The sequence below is a fragment of the Brassica napus genome (genome assembly GCF_020379485.1).
Source record: "Brassica napus cultivar Da-Ae chromosome A8 unlocalized genomic scaffold, Da-Ae chrA08_Random_5, whole genome shotgun sequence".
In the NCBI taxonomy this organism is placed as follows: domain Eukaryota; kingdom Viridiplantae; phylum Streptophyta; class Magnoliopsida; order Brassicales; family Brassicaceae; genus Brassica; species Brassica napus.
The window spans coordinates 2,215-15,215 of record NW_026014092.1 but is presented as its reverse complement, the minus strand read 5'-3'; the positions used below and the strand labels follow the sequence as shown (position 1 = coordinate 15,215).

The 13,001-nt window shown below is 30.2% G+C and overlaps 1 pseudogene; it reads right to left on the bottom strand.

The window, feature by feature from the left end:
• Window positions 1-204: 204 nt before the first annotated feature.
• On the bottom strand, window positions 205-2,061 carry LOC125594502 (annotated as a pseudogene).
• Window positions 2,062-13,001: the final 10,940 nt, after the last annotated feature.

Genomic DNA, 13,001 nt, shown 5'->3' with positions numbered 1-13,001 from the left:
GTTTCAACATATTTAAAATCAACAATCAAACATCCATAGTAGTTTATACCATATGGTGTAAACATTTCATCCCAATCTTAACATTTTACCCCAGAAAATACATTTCACTCCAAGAAGAAACTGAAAATTTTAAAACCATAACCGACGAGAATAAATTTGGAAACTAAAAGGAAATCACAGAATTGAATTCTTGAAGATAGAATCTCACATGTGCTCATCGACAAAAGCTTTGAGATGATTAAGGAAGATCCTCCTTCTCTCACCACCTCGTCCGCTATATCTCTCCACCTCGCCGCGTTTCTCCTAAACTCCTCCGCCTTCTCCTCCATCACTTCCTCAATGCACCGCCGTATCTCCTCACTCTCCACCACAACTTCTTCATCTTCCTTCTTTTCCATCACTCTCACACCTGTCCTCCAAGACTCTTCTACAAGCTTGGCGTTCGTCATCTGATCAATCCGCTGCGGAAACGCAACCACCGGAACTCCGGCGACCAAGCTCTCCAGCGTCGAGTTCCCCCGCAATGCGTCACGAAACAACCTATTGATCTATGCTTCAAAACGCTAAACTGATTGCACCAAGAAACCACCATTCCTATCTCATCGAGCTCTTCTCTGAAACTCTTTATGCCCTCCTCTTCTTTCTCTTCCCCATCTTCTTTACTTCTGAATGACTTCTCCCGCAATCACCCACAGAAACGGCCTCCGACTCTCTATCAATGCCTTGCAGACCTCTGCAAGCTGTTTCTTGCTCAACACGGCAAGCGTCCCGAAGGAAATATAAATTACAGACGAATCCGTTTTTGCATCCAACCACTGCTTGTATTATCATCAATCCCAGAGTCATCGGCCCTAGTGGTTATCAATGGACCAACGGGGACAATCATGAAGTTATCAAGTACTGCGCTGAGAGCTTCTTCTTCAAGCTCTTGGAAACTATTCACGAGGATCTTAGGGTTTTCCTCTTGCTTCAGTGAATCTATCTGATCTTGATACGCCGGTACAAGAAATGAATATGCGTCTGGACGGAAGATTATTGTGGGAAGATCTCGGAGACGGAACTGTGGCAGAGAGGGTAGCTTAATAGAACCAGAAGGGTCGTTAGTAGCTATCTCTGAGATTGCATCTGCGTAGCCATTGAAGTAGTGGTAGAAGATGGAGAAGACAGTTACCGGCTGGACCCAGAGAAGAGCAGAAGGGATGTGAAACTCACGAGCCAGCTCAGCGACCCAAGAAGGAAGATGGTGTAAACCACGCAGGTAAAAGGCCGGTTTTGACGCCGGTTATCTTCGATTAGTTCGGTTAGGGTTTCTCTGCCACGGCGTCTCGTAGCAGACATGTATTCGCGGGATCTGTCGGTGGATGTAGATGATTTGATGTCGTCTTTGTGGGCTTCGGAGTACGTGGCGAAGACTAATGTTTCAGGGACGTTTTCTTTGGAGAGCATACATCGGTTATAGGCGGAGTCTGTGGCTGCGAAGGTGACTCGAACTCCGGTTATTGTTCCGGCGAGGCGCTTGGCGAGCTCGAGAGATGGGTTGATGTGGCCTTGTGCTGGAAATGTCACGAACAGAAAGTGTGGTCCAGTAAGTGATTTAGATGAATCATTTTTGTTATCCATATATCTTTGTTTTTTTGGGTGTTTTTGGGTGCAAATGTTAAGGATTTTTTTTTTTTTTTTTTTTTGTAGTTTATGAAAGACTATACACAAGTTAAGATTTATATAGAGATTATATATGTGAAAAAATGTACTACTAAAAACAAAGAAGAATAAGAAGAGGTGCAACCCCACTTAGTACATTGGACAACGTAATTTTGTGATATTTGTCTAAAATATAATCCCAATTTAAAATGATTTTGTCCTGGCCTGCAAAGTTATTGGATATATTAAACGAATGTGAACATGCAACTTCCGTGAAAATTATAATTGTTTGCCATTATTTGACAATAATTTCTAACGCCGCCTTGCGCGGGATGAATGTTGTGTATAATACAATCATATGTATTATTATTTATTTATGTTTTCACTTAAATTAAATTAGTGAGAAGTTAGTGACTATTACATATATAACTAAATTGGTGTACCATATTCATGGTACCACTTTTCATGTTTACACTAACCCTTTTTATCTTCATTTTTAGTGAAGGATGAAAAGACATTTATAACCCTAGATTTAACTAATTTAGACTTAGGGTTTAGAGTTGAGTGGTGGGTATGATTTTTAGAATGTGAAATTTAGGATTTTAATAAATATATAAATAAATATAAAAAAATTAAAAAATAGTTTCAACATAATTTTCGATTTTCAATAAGAAATTTTGAAAAACAAAAACATTCAAAAAAAAATTCAAAAAATATAAAAAATTTCGAATTAAAAAAGGTGGTAATTCGAAAACATACAAAAAATATTATATTATTATTAAATTATTTTATTCATTCAATAATTATTTATTCTATATATAGAGAGACCAAGGGTATAAGAATATTTTGCCACTTAGTGAAGAAGATAATTTTGAAAATGTCCATTTAGTGGTGGTATACATGAAATTTCCCCTATTTTTATCTTATATTTTTTATCTTTTTTATTTATTTTTTTTTGTAAACAATATATTAAAATATATTTCAAATTTAAAATATCTTAAACTTTAAAAATCTTAATACTTTAATATTTATATTTTATAATAATTAAATTCAAAAATAGAGATCACCATTAAACAAATAAACTTGCAAAATAGTGAAAATGACAAAAACATTTCTATACCCAAAAAGATGAGACTAATCTCTATGTATAGATCATAAAAATGATGAATTTTGGTATAATTTCTTTTTTTCTTAAAGTGGATCACCAGAAATAGTTAAGTTTTAATAATTTAGAGAAAAAATAATTGAAACAGATTTTAACAACAATAAAACATTCTATGTGAGTCCTGTTAAATATTTCTTTTTTTCATATGTTGCCATGTGTCACTGCTAGACCCATTTCAGTTTCATTCAACATGTAGAAACATTCAACTAAATGTAATCCACATGTATTAATTTGTAAATTCAACTTGCTCATTGTAGCAATTAAGTTGTTAAAAAATTATTCAACAGCTCCATTGTTAGTAGTCTTACAATGATCTTGGTTAATAAAATTTAACACTCTATTTTATTAATAATTATGTTTTTCTATATCGAATTTAAATAAACATAGTCTCTATTTATAAAAAAATAAAATGAAAAATTTTAGTATAAAAATAAAAAGTAATTATTTAATTTATAATGAGATTAATTGGTAATCGAGAGATCGCTAATCGAACCTTCTTACTTGGTACCTGCATTATCCAACAACCAAAATTCTGTAATTGGATTTGCGGTCTCGTTCTTTCCTTAAATATGGCAGATCGTTCCATGATCGGTTACCGTCACTCAACCAATTCCAAATTAATTACATGTGCACACCAAAAATCAACACTTAGTCAAAATATAGCTTATTCAGTATTCACCCTTCACGACTATAAGTGTTCCACACTTAGAAAAATACGCTCCTTGCTGAATTAAACCTCTCGCGATCATTTCTTTATAATTAAAAATACTTTGGGAGCGGGTCGGTACAATATTGTGGGAACCAAAATTCGTACTGTCGATTTTTGTCAATGGAGGAAAGCCAAAATTCTTCGACTCTCCCTAAGGATCCTGATTATCTGTTTAAACACACGAATACGAAGAAAAAAGAGATAACAAAATATTGATAGTAAATTGCACATATGCATTTTATTAAATATAAGGTTAGCAGAGTCTCTGCTTAATAGGGAGGACAAACAATGCACCTGCTCTAGGGTCCACCAAAAATTCAATAAATTTTAATAACCTAAAGGGCTTATATTTTTTTTTATAACAAAAAACCTATTTTTTTTAGGTATTTATAGTGTCAATAATATAGTAAACTAAGGGTATGACTGGTTTTCCCGCTACACCACCCGCAAACGCAGCTTTTGCGGTTGGTAGCGGTTACTGGCGTTTTGCAACAATCGCTCAAACCGCTCTAAACCGCTCCAAATCGCTCTGAACCTCATAAATTCAAAAGCTGGTTCCAGCTAGCGTTTGCGGTTGCGGGCGTTTGCGGGAGTAAAAAAAAATTATTTTTTTTCCAAAACAATATAAATACAAAAATAAAAAAAAATTAATAAAAAAATAATTGAAATTATAAAAATGCTAAAATATATCAATTATATTTTAATTAATATTATAAAATTTTAAAATAAAAATATTTTCTATATTTTAAAAAATTTAAACTATAACTTTCTAAATATAAATTTTTATATTTTATATATATTATTATTTTTGATTTTTTATAATTGTATAAAATGTAAATATTGTTAATTTTTTTTTAACCGCTGCTGCATTTGGTAGTTAACCAGTCATAAGTATCCCGCAAACGCACCAATTTCTAACCGCAGAACCAGTCGTACAAATCTCTTAAAACCGTTAGAAACCGCAACCACCCGCATCCGCAAACTCCCGCAACCGCAACCGCAACCGCTGCGGTTGAACCAGTCAGGCCCTAAGTTGTTATAAGAAAAAATTTAAAGTACAAACGGAATAATGATTTAGTTAATACTAGTGTTCCGTCCCGTACTACGTACGGGGTAAAGAATTCCTAAAATTTGTTATCAATATTAAGATATATTAACACTGTGATATCTTACACCATATATAATGCACCAGCTTTGAAATGAGTTACTCTCATTAAGAGAAACATATTTGGTTCACGATCGAGACTTCATATTAATTTGTATGAAAAGGTGGCAAGGGTAACTGAAACGATTTGACATGAATATGTGTGATGATAACATTGAACAAACTGCAAAATATACAAAAACATAAGACACAATGAAGATCAGTGCTTGTGCGGGAAGTGCAAAGCTAATTTGTAATAATAATTTGAATCGAAATTATGAAAAAGCAAAGACAGAAGTAGAACTGTAGAGTTTGCAGAATCAATTACCGTTTCTATTGGACGGTATTTCTTTTCGCTATGTAGTGTCTACAAAAAAGTTGGGACATAACTGAATTCCTATTATCTCCTCATTTGCAAACCGTGTTCTTATTTTCCTGTATTTTTTGAGAGAAATAAGCTTTGTAATTCTTTTATTGAAAAAAAACTTGGAAACAACAATATATTTAAGTGACATATTCTATCTATCTAATCACGCTAAAAGAATCAAAAGATATAGATTTAGCAGAAATTGAAAAATGACCACAAATATAGTAGTCACAAACCTCTATTGATTTTTGCTGATGCACTTAAAATCTGAGAATTTTTTTGATGAAGAATGTGAAACATGGAGAAGAAGGAAGCAAGAATAAAGAAGTTGAAACTGTTAGATTTTGTGACATGGTTTTGGGAGTTACGTACATATGCGGTATTGCGGTATGACGTGAAAGTGGTCGTGGGAATTTGAGAAAATATAGCAATCTAAAAACTAAAAATAAGTTATTTTTTTAACCAGTATCATGCGCTCTATTTTGATTGGTGTGTAAAATAGTAGATAAAAATATAAAAAAACTTTTTTAAAAAATTTTGAATTTTGGACGTGGGATAAGATTATTTGAGAAATATAGGAATTTATGTATTTGGAATTGCAAGAAAAAGAAGAATGGATTAACGTGGGTTTTTTTCAATTTATTTTACTTAGTTAGTTATTTTAATACATGCTTATGTGTCAAAACCTGATTCGCCAAGCGACTTGCGCTTTAGTATATAAGGGATGGTTTTAGTTTTTATGATTCTTTTTAATAATATTTGAGTTATAATATCAAAATTAATGAATTATAGGGTCTCAAAAAAACTTTTTGCCCAAGCCCTTAGTGTTAGATGGAGGCGTTTCCTGGAACATCATTACCATAGACCAAAAATTGTTAACACACAAAAATTGACCGAAGGAACTGAGGTGACATTCTTAAAAGTAACTTCCGTCATTTTCGACAAAGGTGATTTTCATCATTTATTAGCAGGATAGCGCATTAGAAGGATAGCGCATTCGACCAAAAAAAAAAAAAGAAGGATAGCGCATTAGAAGGGATTTCACCAGCTGTTTTCTATACGATAATAATTCAAGTTGATAAAGCAGACGGCACGGGGAATAAGTCAATTCAGGGGAAACATGGATGATGGGTCAATAACTATTAATTAAAACAAACTGTAATTAAATACATAATCATATCAAAAACATGGTTAGATTATCATGTATATTTAATATAATTTTATAATACCTACATTTTTTAATCACAACAGAGTATTACATTTTCATTTTTCATTTTATCTTATTTATATCTTTTTATTTGATTTGCATCTTATTCATATATTGATGATTTAGTTTTTCTTTTTCACATCCAAAAACTATTCTATTACTCAAACTTGAGGTGGTCTGGGTAACCAAACCTAATTTGAAGTGGTCTGGGTAACCAAACCTGAATAGAACAACCAAAGAAATAGAGTATTCTACGGAAAGACCTCACAGTCATAGCTAAGAAATCTGAAATCTGATTCTGCACTCGTGGAATATGAAAAATCTTAAAATCCGGAAAGCATATCTTGAGAGTCTCTATCCTCTCCAATTTTGTCGCAAAGCTCGGTCAAGCATGAGGCTTGTTGATCAGTGCAATCAAATCCTCGCAGTCCGTTCCAAAACTTTGACAAGCCGAATGTTAGAGCATACTCTCCATCGGCCATTTCAGTGCTTCCATATCTGAATGTAAGGCATACGCTCTTCGAATATGATTCTCTGTCTCCATAAGTTGAACTTTCCCCAAACTATGAAGCTAAACCCATCTATATCCACTAAAATGGGCAGTAGATGTCCATGACCCATCTATTATGTAGATATTACCCAAACTTAAATATTGATGATTTAGTTAAGTGATTTTATTGGTAAGAAGTTTCTGTATGTATTATTTCTTATACGCCAAGCTTAATATTTGAAATGAATAAATTTTCTTAAGAAAATAAAGAATTTTTTCTTAACAAAAATTTATGGTTATATTGTTTGCTATTCTTAAGGAAATAAACTTATACTTATTCTAGAATGATGAAAATTCTATTCTTATATATACTGGATCACATTTTACCATCTCTTTTCATTTTTAGTTGATTTTACTGTTCTTGATCGCCTTATTTTTTCTAATTTTATTCTCGTTGGTTCTCATAAATCATATTATTTTTTAATACTAGGTGTTTTCCTGCACCATGTGCAGTAATAAAATTTTATATTATATTAAAAAATAAATTTTTTTACCAATATTTTAGTATAAATTTTGGTTAAATTGAACATAATAGTAAGATTAAATAAATAAAATTGTTTATTTTAAATTATATTTAAGAATAGATATGTATATATTTAAATTATAATCTTAGATATATTTCTTATCTATTTCTCTGAATAAAATATATTAAATCAACTGTTATAAAATTAATTTTTAAAAATTGATATAAAAGTTGTATAATTATCAAAACGTAAAACTAAACAGTATTTTAAAAATTTGTAGGTATATGAAAAAACTAATGATATTACGATTTAAAACTTTTAGTTTTCTTAAATCATTGTAAACTTTTTTTTAGTAATAGAATTGTATAGTTATAAAAAATAGAAATAAATAAGATTTTAAATTTGTAAAAAATTTATTATATTTCTATTATTATATTATTTAATGTTATATTTCAATAGCTTTACATTAGTGATGATGTATAATTTATTACCATAATCAAAAAAGTTAACCAAAAAATTAAATAAGCATGAAATGTAATAGTCCATGTCACATTTATTCATAAGCCATGTCATCATTTCTTGTATGTCATGTCACATTTATTTAGTGAAATCCCCTGTATATTAATAGAGAAACATTTGAAAAGTTATAACATGTAGGCTTCGAATGTTACGAACCGCCCCGCCCCGCACTGCAGTTAACAGTAACAAAAATCTATACATATACCATATATCTATACATTTTTATAACTGTTAAACCGCACCGCAGTTAAACCGCTTGTTCCGCACCGCTCAAACCGCAGTTACCATTCGGAGCCGTAGTTTGTACTAATTAAAAAAATGTTCTGCTGAATTGTCACGTAATTGGAATGTTAATTTTGCTTATGTGGCGGCTTGAGAATCAATTGGCAATTTTGTTAGTCCAAAATTAATTGCTATGAAATGTTATATTATAGTATGTCTATTATGGGACATTCATTTATCAAATTGAAATTATTATATATTATTTCCTTAAATAAAACCTACAGAATTACCTAATGTGATTAAGATATATATGTCAATTAATCATTTTAAATAATAAAGTTTTGCTAACAATTTGGATAATTTCTATCATTTTTGTTTATTATTAAAATAAATTACACAATTACATTAATCATATAATCAAAATTAGATTTTTTTGGTATATGTTGTATTTTGAATTTTTCAAAACGAGTATAAATTACTAAAACTCTTAGAAGTCTAACATAAACTTTTGTGATCAAGGTTTAAATTTTTTCTATAATAAGATACAATAATTATAAAATCATCTGAATAAATAATTTTATTTTAATGGGTGTTTATGTTAATATATATATATATATATATATATATATATATAAATTTTGAAAAGTTAATATTTTAATTTTGAAATCTTCATTATTATCTTTAAATGATTATAAATTATGAAAACCACTAAACATTTTACATTAAAAAATCGTTGGTGTAAAATTTTGTTACACAAATATGCAAATAATCATAAAATTATATGAGTAGAAACCTCATTTAATAAATATCTATCTTAAAAGTATACTATATATATGTTAATATCATTTAAATTTATTATATATCTATCATATACGATAGATAGCTTGATTGTTTTGATTTATTTACCCTAAAATGATTGCGAATAAACAAGAACGGTCCTTTGATTTATATGCACAAGCCAATTTTACATAATAGTAACTGATTTCTTTGTTATTTAATATATAATTATTGTTTTATTATTCATAATATGCAGAAAAAAATAAAATAAGTAATAATATAAAATATTTATTATTCACAAGGTGCAGATCTTAACCTAAGTATGTATCCTCTATTTTAAATCTTAAACATTTTCTAAATCTCAGGCCATAACAAAATAAGGAAATGAGAATAAACTCAAAAATCAATATTTATATTAAGCAATAATCAAAATGAAAAAAAGTGACACAAAAATGAGAAATATATTAAAGATAGATAGGATTAGCAAGTGAACATAAACTTCTCATAACCATTATTAACTTTTAAATTGTTAAATCATGATATAAAGCCGAGCTGTCATAGTTTCATTGTAACCAAATAATAGGCATGTGACTCTTCGGCCTAAACGTTAGATTCTTATGCGATAAGTGAGTTTTTGATCTAAAATATTTTTAAAATGAGATCCATTAGTAAACAAATTATGTAATTAACAAAAAAATTTTTAAAAAAAGTTAAGGGCCAAAAATATTAATTCGATCAAGAATGTAAATTTTATTTTTCCATACGATATTTTTTAAATAATTTTCATATAAATTCATCTTAGTTGATTGTATAAAAGATATGTATCAAAATCGCTTTGTAAATAATGACTTGGGAATTCTCCCAAGTTTTCAAGTCTTCTTCTTGTTCCCTTTAATGAGTCGGTCTGAATTTGCTTTTCCTCCTTCCGTAATAACCAAAGGAGTTTTAACAATCTTCTTGTAAATTAACGTCTCTGTCTTCTTCTCCATCTTTGGCTACAGATATTTCATAGCCATGTCCCAGACCGAACAGTTTCCATTAAGGATAGGCATATATTCACATTTGAAAACCTGACCCAGAACCGACTTAAAACCAGGGACCGATTCTGATAGGATGCTGCCTAAATATTTGAGCGTTTTTTTTAATAGGATGAGTGTTCGAACATATCAAAGCATATAATATCTATACTTATATATATTATTTTTAGTTATACTTGTAACCATACGGCTTGTAACTAATATCCAGATGCTTCTCTTCTTTATTCTCCTTTCATGTCTTCATGTCTTTACGTCAATAATACGATTACCCTTCATGTACCGAAATTGCAGTATTTATTTCTCTTAAGAGAATCTAAGCATCCCCACCTTTCCTGGAGTTGAAGAATTATAAGTTGTATCTTGAAAGCGACCCTCAAGTGCAAAACCATAAGTTTATGTGTTAAGATGATTAGTTAAAGGAAACTTCAACCACTTTGGATAACCTTATTACATATCTATTTTTTAATCAGCTAGGGGATCCTAAACAACTCCCAGCTACTGTAATCTCAAAGTTTGCTCAGTATTCTGGGTAAAGCGCATTACGTCCAAACATATTCTGGTATCTGTTTATATGTTTGTATTGATACTACTGGATTGTTGTGTTTCCTTTCTTCAAATGAAGCTATGGTACAAGCATATTCCAGAGGCTTCAAAAGGTTGGCTACCCGGTGGACATGTTAAAAACCCAATACTGTATGCGTCCAGAGGTATCTAGCATCCCCTCAATATAGCTTCTCACTGAACATCTGATTCTTTTTTTTTTAAAAGAGTTTCAGTTGATAGCTTCTAGTTGTCTTAAATTCTTGACTTCTCTCTTGTCTGAAAATTAGAGAAGAAGCTTCCCTTCCAAGGAGTTTTATCAAGATGCACTGGAAGATGGAGCTGACATTGAGCTCAGACAACTCCTGACTGACATAATACCGTTGCTTTGGTCCGTTTTTCTTTTTCGATATGCATGAAGGGAAAGAGTCTCAACATCCGGGATAAACTGGTTCTCGAGTAATCTAGACGAAGTGGATTTTGTTCTTCTAATCTACCACAGACTAATCTACCACAGACGCGTAACCATGTACCCCGAGCTCAAGTCAAGTTCTCACCTAGCTATTATATCTCCATATAACTACCAAGTAAAAAAAAAATCAAATATAGGTGATGCAGATAGAATATTTGAAAAATATTCTTTAAGTATTTTAACTATTTGATTTTTATTAATATGATGATTATCTTTAATGTTTTAGGGTTTTATGACTTTCTTATATATAGCTTTTTTAATTATGGTTTTATGGAGTTTATATTTGATTAATAAAAGTTAACTTTTTTCTCTTTGTTCTTGTTTTGGTAGATCTATAGAGATCTCAACGAATTTAAGAAAACATTGATCTTAAGCATTTAAAGACTAAATAAGATCCTTGTGTTATCCGCTACACAAGATAGTATCAGATCTTATTTAATCTTTGAATGCATAAAATCAATGTCTTTTTAAATTTCTTTGAGATCTCTATAGATAACAAAAAAGGACTCTTTAACATTTATTAATCAAATATAAACTCCATAAAGCCAATAAAGTAATAAAACCCTAAAACATTAAAGATAATTACCATATTAATAGTAAATAAATAGTTAAAATACAATATTTTTCAAATATTGTATCAGCATCAATAGGTTCAAGGAGATGGTTGGTGCAGAGGCTGGAAAAGTGGTTGATATCTCAACACTGTCAGTGCCGGCTTAATAGGGAGGGCGGGCAATGCGACCGCCCCGGGCCTGCTCCAAATCTCGCAATATTAGGGGTCCTAATTATTTCATTAGCATATATGATCTAAGATTTGGGCTGCATTAAAAACACAGTTTTAAAGTTTTTCTAATTGAAATATCAATAAGGGGATGTTCATGCTTGACGCTCGTGTGAAAAGGTTAAAGAAAATATGGTTTTCTACCAACGTTAAGAAAATAACTTACTATAGGACCTTTAAAAAAGTTTTGCCCAAGGGCCCTTATTCATCTTAAGCCGGCCCTGAACACTGTTGATGGGTTTCAGGTCAATATTCTACTCTATTTCTTACATTGTAACCTCAAATGTTACACAAACTAGATTATTTTGATTCAGCTTGTAGACAGAACTTTTAGTTTTTTCATCCTTGTCTTATGTTTTTTCTATCAATGGGAAGGGAGAAGGATGTTGCAATATTTTCATGCGTCAAGGCTAACAATAAAGGGGAAATAGGTTTTCTCTCTGATTCTCGGAGAATGAATGTTGGCATTACACGAGCTTAGTCTTTTGTACTGGTAAAACAGTTTCACTTTTTCTACGTGCATAGAGCATCTCTAATGTATTATTCCATTTTCTGTTTCAAAATAGTGTAATTACAAAATATAATTGGATTTTACTCTAATATATTACTCCATTCTTTTTTATTCCAAAAACCTAAATAATTTCCTTTTTTATTTAGTTAATAATTGTTAGTAATACCTTCAACTTATAAAATTTAACATTTTTCTTTTCAAAAATTTAACAATTAATCCCAACTAATTTATGTTTACAAAACTTATATTAAAATATATTTATTTAAACTAAATATTGATTATTAAAGAATATAATAAATCATAAAATATATAAGATACCATATTTTGTTTTAGTAGTGAGCATTAGAATAATTTTCCACAAAAGATCAACTAATATATTACGTAAAGAACAATGAAATTTTTTTATCTTTATATTCCTAATCGAATAATAAAATTAAAAATCAGACGTTTTCATCTTCTCCAATTTAACTACACGTAGAGCTTCTCTTCCAACTTCAATTGGTGCAGTTTTCCTAATTCAAAAACAAATTATGTATTAGAAGAATATAATGAAGAAAAAAAGTTGTTTTGTAATTTGAATTTCATACATGATCCAAATGTTTGTGCATATATCAAACTCAACAAGTACAAATGTTGATCCACAAGATAAACAAATTCATATATTCTGTTTGAACAATACTTCACCGATCTTGGTACATAGTTCCTAAAACCATTTACCGGATTATTAAATCACTTATTTTATATTATATTTATTTTATATTAGTTATGTTTAGTTTTGATTTTTATAACTTTATGCATTTTTTAGTACAATTATTAATTAATATTTTGTAGAATATCTTTTCTGGAATATCATATTTTCATGTTATTGTATCATTTTAAATATTATTTAAATATA